The sequence below is a fragment of the Carassius auratus genome, unplaced genomic scaffold (genome assembly GCF_003368295.1).
Source record: "Carassius auratus strain Wakin unplaced genomic scaffold, ASM336829v1 scaf_tig00006185, whole genome shotgun sequence".
NCBI lineage: Eukaryota > Metazoa > Chordata > Actinopteri > Cypriniformes > Cyprinidae > Carassius > Carassius auratus.
The window spans coordinates 124,513-140,224 of NW_020523736.1; the positions used below are offsets into that span (position 1 = coordinate 124,513).

The following is a 15,712-nucleotide window of genomic DNA, read 5'->3' on the forward strand; positions in this document are numbered from 1 at the left end:
CTGGAAAAAGAACATATAAACAAACCACCAGCCTACCGGTTGGCTCTGGCACATAGTGTATGGATTATTTCTGCATGATATATGTCTTCAAAGCTGCCTGCAAACCAATTTAGGAAGTGGGATGTATAAACAAAGCCAGTCTGCATTAGCTCAGAGAGACGTGAGCTACACTTGTATTGAGAGTACACTTCAAGTAGCCTATCAGTGCAGACTTTCTTGTTTAAAAATGTTCTTAAACTGGTTAGACTTTAGTTTCCATGTCCTTTATTTTCACTTTCACTACATGCAACTCTTTTTTTATGTACCCCCCCCCCCCCCCCCCCCCCCTTTCCCTCATAGTACAGATGTCCCGTGACATTCAGGACTCTATTCACAATCTGAGAAGACGTGACTGGGTATCAGACAGTGGGAAGACTGACATGCTCTTTTTCACTTGCACTGCCAAACCACCATCATAAATCAGATGTCCTACACTGAGGGGAACAAAATCACAAAGCAACGCTACCCATCTTCACAAACATGCACATGCCTAAATATGGCTTTGGTAAAGTAATTTACATAATTGCGTAGAATGGAAATTGTAGATTTAAGCTGGATTGGCTTTCTTTCATAACTTTTCCCCTATTTAGGCAAAGGGGGGACAAGCTTGTTGACAAGGGGTACCCCCCACCCCACCAGTTTGGTTTCTATCATTCCTCAAAACATCTTTTGTCTTGAATAGAAGAAACTTAAAGCCTTCAGGTTTGGAAAATTTTCATTTTGGGATAAACTATCCCCTGATGTTTGAGGACTCCATCATTTACATACCCTTTTCTTTAAAAAACAAGTCAAATTGAACAAAAGCAAGTTTTGAACCACAATTCCTTTTACGTCAGAAGTATACAAAACGTGTTATTTGAATGACAAGAGTCCAGTAGTGCTGTTTGTGTCTGTGTAAGAAGAGTCCAGAAGTGACTGTTGTGTGTTTGTGTGTGGCTGAGGCTCCAGATTAGTGTCGCGTCGCTGCAGCTGCGCCTGCACTGAGCGTGCGCGCGACGGCGCTGCGCGACGCGTTTGACAGCAGCAGGAGAAAGAGAAGAGAAGAGAAGCTGGGGTGCGCGCCGACAAACAACACACTAACGCACACCAGTCCCATGAAACCGGACAGGTCGAGGATTCATCACTGGAATCGGTGAGTTTCGCGTTTATTATCTTGAACGCAGCGTTCTTCTCTCTCTTTTGCTGAGGAGAATGCGCAGTATTTGAGTCGATGAGGAGCATCCAGTCGTGCTTCTCCCATGGCAACCAATGATGATGCGGATTTTCACGGCGATATGGCAGGGATCACAAAGGATGCGTTTCTTTGAAATATCACACAACACATCCGTTTAATCCGAACGCCGTTTAAATTCAACTTTCATTGTGCATCGTGTCGATAAACGGCCCGTCACGAAAGTCTATGTTTAATTGAAATCACCAGCAGGTGTTTCCGTCATTCTCAGCAATCATCCTCAGTATTTGCTCATTATGGCGCGTTTCCCAAAAGTAAATATTTGATTTGGGCATTTATTGATTTTAATTTGAGAACTAGATGGACCTGCTGTCATGGTATGAAGACAAAACCCGCCGTTTACAGTCATAGGATTCCCCACAAAAGACAACGGCTTTCATTAGCCTGCTGCATCCAACACGGTCTTTGTTTCTTTTTGAAAAATATATATTTTTAAGTAATGGCACTTTCCATTAATAGGTTGCAAATGGGGCTTAAACTCTTAAAAAGGTACATATTTGTTATTTTACACTTATTTTTATTTTAACAAATTGTAAAAGGAAAAATGTCAGCCACCAACTGAACATTATTAAAACTATTATATTTTCGTTTTTTTCTCTCTCTCCCTTCTTTGGTGTTCATAACTTTTGCAACACTGTTACAATTTGGGACCTGTCTAAATGCAGTTTATAGGCTACTCTGTTTTGTGTGTGTGTGTGAGTGTGTGTGTTTCTTTTTTTGCAGTTTTACATTAAATGAACATATAAGATAATAATACATAGACTAACTATGGCAGTAACAGGATGACAAATGTATGATAAATTGTTATATAGTAGGACCCATTTGGTGGATGATCAGCTTGTCAGGACATTTATGACATATTTCTCATATATATTTCATACACACACACACACACACACACACACACACACACACATATATTATAATATCAAGGGGAACAGGGTTAAATCAAAATGTTGAGCTTGACACATGCAGTCAATTAGGATTTTGAGAAAATTAAATAAATTTAAAAAGACTGAAAATAATAGAGGTATTTATTGATTTATTATGTGTAAAATATCAGGCATGAAAGACAGAAATATTATAAACCCACAAACAGAAATGAACTTTGTTTCCTTTGTTTGACTGGATTTGTCGGTGTTTTAATGGACTTCAGGTGTAATTTACTGTACGATTCATGCAGCATTATGCCAAAAATACCAGGATGTGGTTTGTTTATGAGGTTACGGGCTGTTGTATGTCAAACGTATATGCGTTTTTGTGTGTGTGTGTGTGTGTGTGTACTCTTTGCTTTTGCTGTTACTGAAGGTTGACACTCATATGCACGTTTACACAGTGCAGCTTAGTGGGAGAATTGAGTGTATGGATGGTTTTGTGCTGTGCACTAATTCACTGTAATTCTTCATGGATTTTAAATACTCTGGCTTTATAGGTGACCTGCATGCGGTCTAACATCAACACAACTAAATGATGATTAATGAATGGGAAAATATGGGACATTTGCTTTCATGTCCCAGGCAATAGGAAATTATTATGCACGTGTGCCTAACAGCTGTTACTTTGTGTGCTGCAAAGCCACAAGTCCCTTAGTGAGATGGGAATAGTTTTCCATTAAGCTGTTCATAGCAATTTTTAATTAGCATTTACACAGGTCAGTAATGACAGAAATTAGTCTGTGTGATGCTAGTGTAATGCAGTTGAGAGTCAGAAAACCAACTGAGAAGCATTGAACAGGTTCTTTGTATATTTTAATTTATTTAATAATTAATAATTGATTATATTTAAATTTTATTTAATATAATTATATATTTATTTTACATTTATTAATTTTTTATTTTACATTTAATTTGATTAGAATTTTTTACTATCTCTGAAATTGTTTTGGTACATAGCAAAAAATATACTTTTAATATAATAACTTTGTCACTGCTCCATCAAATGCATCTGCTTTGGCTGTAGATTGGAAATCTGAATATTGTGGACTTTTACAGATTTAGTTTTGAATAAGAAATGCATTTTTTATTCTCTTTATTTATTGGGTACCTTAATATATGCCTTTTCTTTGTTTGGTTGTTGCATTTTAAACCTGGTTATATCAAAACTATGCTCCATGAAATTGTATTCTGAACAGAGTCCAGGTGGAACCACATCAAATGCTTTTTTGGGGCTTCTTGGATGGGAATTTATAGCAACGCTGATGAAGCACAACAGGCACCAGGTACGTGCCACCAAGCCAGCTGTGCTTCATCACGAACCTTTGCCTTCTAGCCATGCACTTTTCACCATCTGGTATGGATTGACTGGACAATAATGCACAGAGAGGATCACAAGGAAATAAATAAATAAATTGCTTTAGCTGTGAATTTGGAGTGTTTGTTTGTGTCTCACAGTACATTCAGATCCTGGATATTTACATAGACCCACTGCACCAGCTGCCATCGGTATGGCAGGCTAGACATTTGCATGCCTGTAATTGCTCTGCAAATATGCCACATGTGCCTTGTGTCCTTATTTTAATGCATCATAAATTCTAAGCTTCATTTAAGGGGCATGAACTCGGTGTAACAATAGTTTTTGTCACAGGAATTGCCAGGGTAAATGCAACAGGTGTTCTGTTTCCTTTCTTATCAATCCTACACGATGATATAGCATATCATTGGGATTTCGGATTGTAATGCATGTCTCTGTTGCTCTGTTGTCTTAACATGCTTGTTATTCATCAAAAAGAATAAGCTGACTCTGAGCTATTTTCTCTTGTGGTGCTTGATAAACGATTAGTGGAGAATTAAGGTCAAACATGTCTGAAGATGGACCATAGATGCTCACAGCATCATGTGATTGTGCCTCTCTCTCTCAACCAATCAGTTGGTGGATTGTGTTGTTATAAGGTGTGGTCAGATGAGTGAAATTTGGAAACTATTTTCAGTCAAAGATTGCTTTACAAATAAAGGACAATAAACACTGATTTAAATGTGCATTTTTTAATAACACTTTTTTAAAGACTTAAATAATATTTTATATTTTATATATTATATTGAAATTATTGGATTTGGCTGTATAAATTCGCCAACTAATTGATGACCATATCAAAGCATGAATAAAATGTATTAAATATGTTCAATAGAAGGCATAATTTTTGGATTATGGTGGGCCGTAACTTATTTTGCTCCTTCAGAGTTGTTGGTTTGGCTAAAAAAGCTGTGATCAGCAATGTTACAAGAAGGGACTGCTTATATAGTGACTAATTTCTCTTAGTAGAAGTGATTTATTTAATGTGCTGTTGCTGTATGATAAATGTGTGCCATTTTATTCTATGCACAAACTGCATGCTTCTAATTGAATTACATTATAAAGCACAGCAATTTGGGTGATGAAAACTTCAAGAAATAAGTGGCATGCGTTTGCCTCCTGTATAGAGTACTGTATGTTGTACTGATTAAAATATAAGCTTTTCAGCTCCATCTGTCTGGCTTGATTTATGATGTACAAGCTGAGAAAAATGCAGGACTGCAAAATATATTGCACAAATGTTCAGATTTGGCCTGTATTTATGTATATGTAGGCAATACTGTGTTTTATTTCTCTAATAAGGTTAAGATTATACATCTTTTGTTCAGTTTCAACGGTTGTTTCTTCTCACAAACTTTGTTTTAGCTTGTTTGTCCTCTTTCAGCACTAATCAGAAATAAAAGCCCGTGCAGAGGAGGAATTGTGCTGCTTTTGAGGTATAGAGTTCAAGTGTAGGACTGTTTATGGGAAAGGAATGTTATCTTTTATGTTTAACCATTATGGAAACCGATATGGAGGACACAGTGAGTTCAGCCCAAGTGCATTATGGGGTAAAAAGGCTTAGAAATTATGCTTTCAATTTATGAATAGTTGTAAAATTGTGAGCAGATGAATTGGACAACAGTGGGCCTGACAAGTTGAGTAACAATTGCCCACTTATAACATGAGAACTAATGTGCTCTCTGCCCCACAATGCATTGCTCTTTCAGTGCAGTGATTGGATGAAGCATTATTCTCTTTGCCTGGCAATGGATGGAAGCCCTGTCATCTGCTAATTTAGTGATTGAAAGCAGAAGCTGCACATTTTTTTCTGGATGAGGTTAGTGCCCTGTCCTCTTCTGCACCAAGAGAGTGTCTCCTTACATAACAGGGTTATTGGAAAAAACTATTGAATTGTGGGTCATTTTAGTCCTGTGATGGTTTTCAGGTCCATTTATGATGAAGTGTATTTTATATATATATTTCAGTCAATGTGCACTGTCACTCATTATAAAGAAGAAAATGATCTTTTATGATCACCTCTTTTTATTTTCCCAAGGGTCACAGTGCTCTGTATAGTTCAAGGCATTATTATTTATTTATTATTAATTATTTGGTTTTTTGGTAGTAATCATTAGGAGTGGGAATCTGCATAGATCTAGTGAAACAATTATTTTTAAATTTATGTTTTTCTATCCCCCGGTTGTCTTATCATCATCTTCAGTATATGTTTATTAGGTAATTTTTCATATATTTATTTTGTAACTGTTGTAATAAAAATAATTTCAGAATATTATTTTTATAAAAAAAACAATTTCAGCACATTATAATGATTTCTAAAAGATCATACGACACAGAAAACTGAATTAATGGCTGCTGAAAATTCAGGTTTGCTATCACAGGAATAAATTACATTTTAGTACATACTAAAATACAAAAGCATTTTTTAAAAATTGTAATCATATTTCATAAAATTATTCTTTTACCTGTATTGTTTGTCAAATAAATGCACCCTCTGTGAGCAAGTTGACTTCTTTCAAAAATATTAGTTAAACAAATCAGAATTATTCAAAATATTGGATTACATATAACGTAACTAATATAAATGTATCTATAAAGTGTAAATATTTTGAATTTGTAGTTGCCATATTATCGACTTCAGTAGGAAGTAACAAACCTTTTCAGACACTGCTTCTTTGTGTTTTGCATCAACATATCAGTGTCATCTCAAGAACGTGCGTTTAGTTGCAAAATGTCTAACGTCCGACCAACCTAACCACGGAGAAATGTGAAATATTTAAATTGGTGTAGAATCATTGTGCTGTAACCCTGCTGATTTATGGGTATTTGAGAGCTGTGGTCTGTGGCCTGCTTGCTGCTTTAGAGAGATGTGTGTTGACTTTATGACTCTGTGTAAATAACTCGGAGGTCATGGCGCCCACGAGCCCTGTGAAATTTCGCTCCTGCGGGACAGGTTTCTGTTCTTGTCCTCCTGGTCTCTTTCGTGAACCCTGTATCCTCCCTTGTTCCAAACACACTCCAAACACTCCTGTATGCTTTGATGAGGGTTGAATGTTGATCTAATGTGAGTAACAAGCATGTTTTTGTCTTTAAAAGTTCTCCAAAAGCCTTGGCAACTGAATTCTGTCTGTAGCATGTCTGTGAATCACAACGGAGGCTTAAGTAATCCAACTTCATGCTTTAAAGACCTCAAACTCCCCTATATGCATGAGACTCACTCCAGACAGACTTATGTAGACTTTAAAGTCCCCATGAAATCAAAATTAAAGAGCCAGTAAGATGAAAATTCTAAGCTTCCTATCACTGTTTATAAGTCCTGTACAATAGGTTTAAATCCATCCAAGGTTAAAAAACATTGTCATTTTGTCAAAATATCATTTTAAAATTACCTCAATTCTCAGAGAGCCACGCGCTTCAGTTTCCGTTTCCCAAGATGGTAGGCAGAGATTATTATGCAAAGTGTTCCTAGTGACGTACATAGAGATGGGCAAAAGATTTGAAATCTATAACGACTCGTTTCAGCGATTCAGAGTCGACTCCTTACTTTAGAAGCCAATAACTTTATAAATCGTGTACTTTTTGGTTTAATTACTTTGCACATTGTTTACAATGATGGACAGCTACATCATACACTGTAATACAGGTAACTTTTGATTTCCCATCTGTGTGGCTCTTTAAAGTTTTTTTTGGGTGTTATCAATATCAATATGTAATCAGTATCAATATGTTAGTCTTAAGGTTATCTATAAGGCAGTGTTCTACGAAACAGTTACAAAATCTGAATCACAATTTTTTTGATGTCACATCATACTTCATCTTCTCATCAAATCTTCTGACCAATCAAATGCTCTCTAGATTCCGAAGTGCCTGCCTCCTGCACTATAACTCGTAGCGCGATAGGGAACTATTCAGACAGTGTAAATAATCTTTCGATTGGTGCAAATGAGGCCTGGTTTCACGTTGTTTCACGCAAACCGCGGCAGCGCGCACAGTCTCATCTGGACTTTGGCTCCAGACTAGAACCTCCAGTCCAGAGACGTGATCACACGGAGCGGATCATATGCATGAGATGGCATTTATTAAAAACTTTTACAACTACACAGCCTCAGCTGTTTCATATTGAATCCAAGGGGTATTCTATTAGACTGTGGCTGTCAAATGCGGCTTTACCGAGCTCAATGCCTCTGGCCCGAGCAGATATAAACAAAATGCTATTGGCTATTTCACTTGAAATTACGTCACCACATAGAATAATGCTGCGTGTTTCAAGCCACTTTAGGGGACCTTTAATGATGCTTTGAGCTTCATATCAGAGTCCCTTGCCATCTTTGAAAATTCGTTCACATGAGTTATATCAAATAAAAAGTAGATTATTTCCTGTCAGTTATGTAATGCACTGATATTAGCAGTTCTGGAAATGGTTAGATTAAATCTGGCTTTTTCAGTGGTGCAGTACCAGGTTTCAAATCTGAATGAGTGGAAGGATGATTTGTGTCTTATAGAAACAAGCCTTTAAAAATATTTTCTTTTGTATCTACCAGTTTTGCCCCACTTTTTTGCAGGAAACCGAATCCCCAACAATCACTAAGTAGTGTAAATTACTGGCATCATATGTCAGATATTGTCAGATATACAGTCTTGTTTTTTTTGTTTTTTTGAGGATTTAGTATCAGATGTTAATAGATTCTGAATTATGTCAGCTCATGTGAGCCAGTATGCATATTTGTCTGTAATAATACAGATTTAAATGGCATGGGAATATATTTTTCTTTCTTAAATAACTCTTCAATCATTTTCACTGATATTCAGCTGTCTGTCCTCATTCACATTCACTACCTCTGAAACTGATACAGACACCTTAAATTGATATTTTCCCCCTCTCTGTCTCTCTCTTCCTCTTTAACTCTTAAAATGATATCAGTTTACGGAAAGCCCAACATTTTTTAGATGATGCTACTAGAGTCATGTGCCTCTTTATCTTTACTTTTAAAGATGAAACACAATGTACAGTTTAGTATAATATAATAATAATAATAATAATAATACATTTTATTTTATATAGCGACTTCAAAAGTTACTTCGGAAAGCGCTATTCACAGAAAATGAAATCGAGTTAGAAGGAAAAATAAGTACAATGATAACAATAGAAATAAAAGCATCACAAACACATCAGATATAACATTATTCAAGTTTAGTAAAATTTCCATCCAGTTTAAAGTAAAGCAAAGCAACGTAACGTAACGCAACGTTAAGGTAAAGTCTAAATAGTCTAAATAGGCTAATGTCAGTTCTGTGCACACATTGTTTTGAGAACATTATGAGCTCCCTCTGAATCCAGATTGACAGGGTCTGGCGGGTGTTCAGTCAGAATGGACGACTGAATAGAGCGGGGAAAGACTGGAGACTTGCTGAGAGAAAGAGAGACTTGAATTGACCGAACTCACCGCTGTGTGGGCGATCAATGCAGTACAGTTATATTGAATAACAGTATCACTCCTGACATATGATTTATGAGGTATAAATATTGAAAACATTCAGGCATGTGGGCCCTCCTACGTACAGTATGACTAACTTTTTCACTTGACTCCAGACTGTAACAAAACTCTTTGGCTTGTTTTTGTCATGACAATATGGGTAATAGGGTTAAAATATGTTTGTGAGCATCTTGTGAAGAATGCTAATGTTTACAAATCCCTCCAAAATGTCTTTATTTGGTAACTTAATGCATTGTGCTTATATATAAGACCTTCTTACACAACCTTGGTATTTAGGGGTTGATTTAGTAACATGCGTGATTGTGTCAAAGGCGGTAGATCGGCAGTATACAGATTGACCTCAGGATTAGATTTGACCTCAGTGCTCAGATTTGAGCATCACAAATTAATATAGCAAAGTGAATGGCTTTATAACAATAATCAAGATTCACATCCTTACCATGTTAAAAATGTTAATATATAAATAAATAGCACTTTAGTCATCATTAATGCAGTCTTTCTAAATATTTTCCATTTATTTAATACAGTAATTTTAATATTGGTTAAATAGCCATATCAGCAAAACACAATTTACACTTTTCATGATCCCATTACATTTCCAGTGGATGAAATCATTATGTCCTTGTTTTGTTTTGTTTTTTTTTGTTTTATTTTTTGCTCATCAAATATTTTGTTTTGCTTGTATTACAACTAATAGATTGTGAATACTGCTTCATGTTAACATTCAAGTATTTGTTTGTTCATATAGAGCCAGTTTTATGGTTTGCCAGGGGGCTGATTCATCGTGGGGGGTGTATTTTCCACTCAGCTCAGATTATGAAATTATATGTTAAAAGGAGAGAGAGTGATAAAAAAAGAGGTAGAATGAGACCTCTGGCCATGTACAGTAGGTGACTCTGGATGATAATATGGCAGTTCAATACCAGTGGCATAAACACTGAATAATTTATTACAATTTAGTCTACTAATTTAGTCTGGCAGCTACATATTGTTTTTAATTCATTAGTCAGGTAAAATATATGATAGAGCAGGCAGCTTGTTTACATCCTAAAGCCCTGAAGTTCCTAAATTGAGTCTTTGACTTGGTTTGGTCTCAGTTTGAATAGTACTTCACTTTCTACTTCACATGCCAAGATCTGTTATGCATACGACCTTCAAGGGCTCTAGACCATCAGAGCAAAAGTCAACACTCGACTGTTTGTTTATTTAGCTTTTGTTCTTTCTTTCTTTCTTTCTTTCTTTCTTTTTATAATAACACAAGTTCCCCTCTTTTGTTGGAATATAGTGAAGCAGTGGTTTGATGGAATATTTGTCCCTAAACAGGGTAAGTGTTAAAGTATTTCGGTCATTACAATTTGCATTTAGTTAATTATTTATTTTTCCTAATGTCTTTCTTTAATTATAAAGGTTTCTTATTCCAAATTGATGTTTTTAGGATGCATGTCAAGTTAAAACGTCCAATTTAAAAAGTTATAACTTCTTCTTAACCTTTTAGATCATTAAGAGATTATTCAGTATTCATAACAGTTAGATGGACTATGGCATCTGTTTATCTGGTTCATGCATCTGTGTCCATGAAACTGATGTGAAGGCATGTCAGGGCTGCGGCACAATGCACTGCACTGCTCTTGATTTACGACACTGTCCACATGACAAACGTGAATTTGAATGCAGGTCACTGGTGGTTTAGTAATACCACTTTATATAATGGAAATCAAGACTCAGATTCATTTTGCATGTGCGCTCTGACTCTGAGCGTCTGTTGCTGCCAAAGGCGTCTGAGTCGTGCACATGGAAATTGCATTGCTGCCTGCTCAAGCCTGACTGCTTACAAATAAGGCCAAATGGGGCTCTAATATGCTGCTCTGTTGTGGACAATCACTTTTGTCATTTTGTCAGGTAGAGGCCAGATACAGTTGACTCTTTCAGATTTTGAGTAAACCTTCTGGATACGGAGTTGTTTATTTTAATAGCGCCTATGCTGTGACCTTCTAAGATGATCGAATGTGTAGATCTGCTCAGCACATGGTGTTTTAACTTCTTTTTCTCTGGAATATTGTCATTTTATTCAATTATCTGGCAGGTAACAGCGTGATCCTGCAATAATGGGGTTCTGCTGTTTGGATAATAATATTATTCAGGACCTCCACACTCACTCTCACAGTCACTGTATGAAATGAAAGGATTCCTGTTATTTATTGTTAGTAGTTGTCTTCATAGAAGATCTCTTCTTGGGACTGTCACTGTGGGACACTGAGGTGAAACATTACAAATTCAGTAAGGTTTTCAGAATTAGTGTGCTTACACGCTAGAGTTAGTTCTGACGGAGCATTTCATGATGGATAGGAACGTGTTAGATCCGTTTTGTGCTGCATCAATTTGAAACCAGGTGGGAATATGGTGAATTGGATTCCTGGAAGCACATTTGTGTACGTGTTTTCATCAGGAAAATGTAGGCAAATTTTAAAAGTGTTTGATCGTCTGCAATGCATCTCTGGGATGTTTCTTGTTGAATATTAAAATGACGTTGTTTTTGCAACATTTTGATGTATGTAAATCCTCTTTTTTGCCTTCTAGATGCTTAAATAGAGTTCTTCAAGGTTTGTGTTATGGAGTTCAGTTTTGAAATGTTTGGAGTTTCTCAATCAGCTTAAGGAGAAATCTGTTCCTTCTATGCTGAAGCTAATAATAGCCATCACAGAAGCCTTTTTCTCTTCTCTCCTCTCCTCTCTCATCCGTCAGACGTATAGCTCCCCTCTGAGTGAAATTACGGTCCCGTAGTTCCCCAGTTTTCCCCGCTCTCTTTTTTTATCACCACCAGCTTGTCGTGTTTTCTTTTGAAGAATACGTTTCTCATTAGCTTTCTTTTGGCCGACTCTCCCTCTGTGTCTGCTTCTTTGCTTTGGTTTGTTGTTTCCGTGCTCGTTCATTGTATGTTACACAAGATTAGTTTCTCTCCGGAGTGCCGGCTTAATGTCTGGTGGGTCTGGGTCACCGGGGTGGCCCCACCATCGCCGGGCCTCGTTGCCTTGTTGCCTTGTTGAGTCTCCATGGTAATGACATTGTGTGATCGGGAGCTTGGAAGAGAGACTGAGTTATGTGTTGCCGTTCTGAGATAAGAGTTGATTTCTGCCATTGTTGTTCACTGTGTGTTTTATAAACCCTAGAGTAATGTTGATTACAGAAGGAATAGGAATCAGCGTGGTAATGAGTGCTTTGTGCGGAAAATATGGCCAATATCTGCCGAGCGTATCGGAGAGGGCTGAATGCTGTTTTATTGACTGTTTTTGAGAACTGTGGCCTTTATATAAACAGATGGATCAATACAATGGAAGGCACATAAATCATCAGCGGGTAAAATGAGTAAAAACACAGGAAATCTGGATTGAAAAAAATCAGCCATTATGACGATTCTATACTATTTCATTTAAATATTAATTTATAAAGCATAAATAATATATTATAGTAAAATGTATTGTTTAAGAAAACAAATGAATTATAAAAAAGTATTAAAATATAACAGTTTTGTGTGTTTGTATATAAACTAAATTACATTGTTATATTATATTATATAAATGGTTGATTTTTAGTTTTTACTGCGTTTTTTAAATGTACATAGTTATAATAAAAAAAAAATATTTATATGTTAAGTCTTTGTTTTTTTTTCAAATCAGTGTAGTGATGCTAGTGCATCAGAAATGATTATATCTTTAAAATGTCATTTTACACCACTTCTTATTTTGTGTCTAGATGATTCCAATAGATTTTTAAGAACCGTGCGGTCATGTGTGGAACCCTACAGCCATTCCATCTCTCTCTTGGCATGTGGCCTTTGCTCAAACCACATAATTAACATAAAAATCAAATAACATTTTCTTATTGCGATGTGTGGCCTCCCCAGGGGGCATCATGCCAACAGTTCCAGTTCACTTCCTTTTGCTTTCTCTTTTGTTCCTCTGTCTTCTTCATAATGCCAATACAACTCACTACTTAAATATAAAATAGCCTATATTACTAATACATTGTAATATATAGTGGTGGCCAAAATTATTAGAACACTAGTATTTACACCAACTAAAAATGCTTTTAAGTCTTGAAACATCTTGGAGACGTTGGCACAGTTCTTATATATATTTGTACATTTTTTATTTATTTATTACAAAATACAACTTTTCTTTTTTAATTTATATATATAAAAATAAAATCTAATATTTGATCCTACACAAGATCAAGTGGATTATGGACTTAAAAAGTTATAAAGAAAAGCAGGTCTTTTGTTTCCTTTCTATTTGGAAGTCTGGTGGGAATTATGTTGGTGTATTGTCTGCTAGTGTGGATAACTGTGTAACTCAGAGCCGAAGTGGAAATGACAGAGAGTTCAGTGGCGACTCGTCTCTGTGCTGAGAGCCCAGCTGGTGTGTGCTAAATCTGCTTTGTGAAAAGGCCTCTCCATGCCCTTTTGTGCAGCTCTCCAGCGCTCAGTCTCTTCGGCCATTTGTGTGTGTGTGTGTGTGTGTGAGGGACCCCTGTCTGACGGATGTTAACACTCAGACAGGGAAAATTAAAGCTGAGAGCTGGGGAAAGTAATCAGTGCTTTTCTCTCTGTTCATATATACTCTCGACTGTATCTACTTGTCCTCCCTCATATGCTACTCGAAAAGCCACAGTATGGTAAAATGGGCTCTTCATTATTAGATACAGGTATTACTTTTAGGTTGCTGAGATATATCTAATATACAATACATGGAGGCTCGGGAATGTACAAACGGGTATATGTTGCATGCAATATTTCAATATCCAGTTTAAAGATCACTTTTTACTATATGGTACAGTCTGATTGAATGAACTGTGCTCTCTCTCTCTCTCGCTCGCTCTCTCACACACACACACACACACACACACTTGTGACCGCATATCGGTTGATGTCTAATGAGCTACATTGCTTGGCAACTGCTGTCAGCCTATAAGAACTATATTACTCAAGGGCAGAATTATTCTGAATAATTATTTTTTGAATTATATTATTGTTATATTATATCACCATTTTATAAAATGCTTTTCATCATGCCTAAGTAATCCTCTTGATTTATTAATGATAAGAGGTTTTTAATGATCAATTTAATGTCCTCATTTGCATTAAATTGTATTGTTCTGAAACTGGCAGGAGAAATAAAGCAAAAAGAAATACCTTTTTTTTGAGGATTGCAGCAAAGTAATAATAATTTAATATCAAAATAAATAGAAAATGGACTCCTTTTACTTTCTCAATACATGTTCTTTGATGTATACTGTGCACAGCATATTGTGCACAATTTATTCTACATTTAAAAAGTCTGAAATTATTTTTGTTTCTCAGATTTTAGTTAGCAGCTTGAAAGCCATTCAATCATTGCCATCCTCATGGATAAAATTAAATCCTGCACAGTTTTACTCTTTGAATATGTGTGTTGCTCAAAAATAAGTCCATATTAGGGAAGCAATGTGGACTGCAAACGAGAATACATATTGACTTCATGTAAACAGATGCTTTGAACCTTTAAAATGACCATTATATGACATTATATGAGTCATTATGTCAACATTGAAGGTTGTTTCGTGAGATCAGAGGGCTGTGAAATCACATCTAGCTACATTAGGGTGAATGTTTTGGTTGCTATAGATCTTTGTTTTTATAATATGACTTTTATTGAAGACTGTACAGAACAATAAAGTCTAAATGTGTTTATCCGAGACAGATGTCTATTCTGATACAGGACTGTTTTGAGGTTTCTGTTGGTTCTGAAATCTGTGCTCAGTCTTTCTCCACAGGATCCTCAGTCAATGACGATTGAGGCTTTTCTCAGTTAAGTGTTAAAGCTCTGCACAGCTTTTATATTTGACAGTCATTTCACACTTTTAGGGGTTAATTGGGATCTCCAGCACATCTGCGATTCTGTTCCATTACAGGAAATGTTCAAGCAAGCACTTGACAGAACAAACAGACCTGTCAAATGAGCCTGATGTGTATCGATAGCTCTTTAAATGTACAAATATCACTATATATCTTTTTCTCCGTATCTTTGTTTCTCTGCCTCTCTCCATCCCTCAGTCCCTACGGATGCTTTTGGTTTGCTCCAGGAAATGCATTAATGCCCTTTGTACGGTGACAAAGGGGTGTGTTAATCTCACCGAGTTAGGAGGCAGGCACATGGGGGTGGATGCCAGGGAGAGTCGAGTGACTGCGTATGTGTGTGTGTGTGAGGCAGATGCCTGTCACAGTGTTCACTGGCCACACACATGCTGCACGAGCCAAAAGAGAATGGTTAGAGAGGTACACACTTGATACACACCGTGACCAGGAAAGGACTGCTGTTGACTCGCTGCAGTATTAAGGTAATAGTGTTCTAGCTGTTAAAATACCATGCTTTTTACCCATAATGACCCTTTGTTTGGAGTGTTGGTTAATTTGTTCTCTGTGATTTTTTTTTTTTGGTATTTATTAGGGTAACATTTGCGTTTCTCACACCCTATGGGTCAAAGTTACACCTGCAGGGTGAACTATTTCCTTACACTTCTTTGGATCGGGTTTTGTGACTATAGTTCCTCAGAACAAACAGCATTTTGTCCATTGCGCGGTTCACACCTGGTATCACCTTACCTGTTCAAACCAGTCAGATTT

At 36.5% G+C, this 15,712-nt stretch overlaps 1 protein-coding gene across 9 annotated transcripts in view; it reads left to right on the forward strand.

Annotated features, from left to right (window-relative positions):
- Window positions 1-981: 981 nt before the first annotated feature.
- The window catches only part of LOC113071160 (neuronal cell adhesion molecule-like), a 48,544-nt gene continuing 33,813 nt past the window's right edge, over window positions 982-15,712 (forward strand). For 7 of the 9 annotated variants that reach the window (XM_026244527.1, XM_026244533.1, XM_026244535.1 and 4 more), the window contains exon 1: window positions 982-1,171. The gene's annotated coding sequence lies outside the window, so the exon portion shown is untranslated. Of the gene's footprint in view, window positions 1,172-10,315; window positions 10,379-15,294; window positions 15,427-15,712 lie in introns of those variants that run through there. The other 2 variants (XM_026244530.1, XM_026244529.1) reach the window with 2 other exon arrangements.